At 47.9% G+C, this 852-nt stretch overlaps 1 non-coding gene across 1 annotated transcript; it reads right to left on the reverse strand.

The window, feature by feature from the left end:
- Positions 1-376: 376 nt before the first annotated feature.
- On the reverse strand, positions 377-448 carry TRNAC-GCA (transfer RNA cysteine (anticodon GCA)). Its single transcript has one exon. It is a non-coding gene; the product is annotated as a tRNA-Cys (tRNA).
- Between the last annotated feature and the right edge of the window lie 404 nt (positions 449-852).

The raw sequence follows: 852 nt of genomic DNA on the forward strand, positions 1-852 counted from the left end.
GGGTTTACCCAGAGGAAGGGGCAGCTGTCAGTCTTTCCTGGCAGAGGGCATGGTTTAAGGAAGGAGTCAGCCACAGCTCAGGGGCTCTGGCACCTGCTGGGATGGTTTCTCTGGACCTTGGGGTATGCGGGGCTAATGGAAAAGACTGTCCCCAAGCTACAATCTGCCTTTTCTTTTAGGATCTCTGAGCGGGTTATGGAGATGACTGTCCCCTGCCCATATGGCCAACCACATCATAAAGCCATAATGGTGTTGTCACTCAGTCGTGTCCAACTCTTTGTGACCCCATGGACTGTAGCCTACCAGGCTCCTCCGTCCATGGGATTTTCCAGGCAAGAGTGCTGGAGTGGATTGCCATTTCCTTCTCCAGGGGATCTTCCCAACCCAGGGATCGAACCTGGGTCTCCTGCATTGCAGGCAGACGCTTTACCCTCTAAGCCACCAGGGAAGCCCTAAAGCCATAATAGTACCCCGTTTTAGTGTAAGATAACTAAAATAAAAAATAAATAACTTCTAGGAGGTCGGATCTGGGTGCAGGTTGGGGCATTTCTATGAGGATTGTTAGGGAAATACAATTAAAGACAGTATCTCCTCCCAGCCCAGAACACCTCCCCACAAAGAGAAGAGAAAGAAAACCATTTTGTTATTGAATAAACATTAAACCAGAATGTGATACACATCACAGGCAGCCTGTTGCGAGGACTACAAAGCTAGAGATTACAAAGGTGGAAAGAATTCTTAGTCTTTTCTGTAGCTAGGTGGGTACAATGCATCGTATTCACGCCTTCAAGATAGAATTGTTCCGTTTGTCAAGACTTTACCACTGGAGGTAGGGCTTGCACTTTGGAGTCT

The sequence above is a fragment of the Capricornis sumatraensis genome, chromosome 2 (genome assembly GCF_032405125.1).
Source record: "Capricornis sumatraensis isolate serow.1 chromosome 2, serow.2, whole genome shotgun sequence".
In the NCBI taxonomy this organism is placed as follows: domain Eukaryota; kingdom Metazoa; phylum Chordata; class Mammalia; order Artiodactyla; family Bovidae; genus Capricornis; species Capricornis sumatraensis.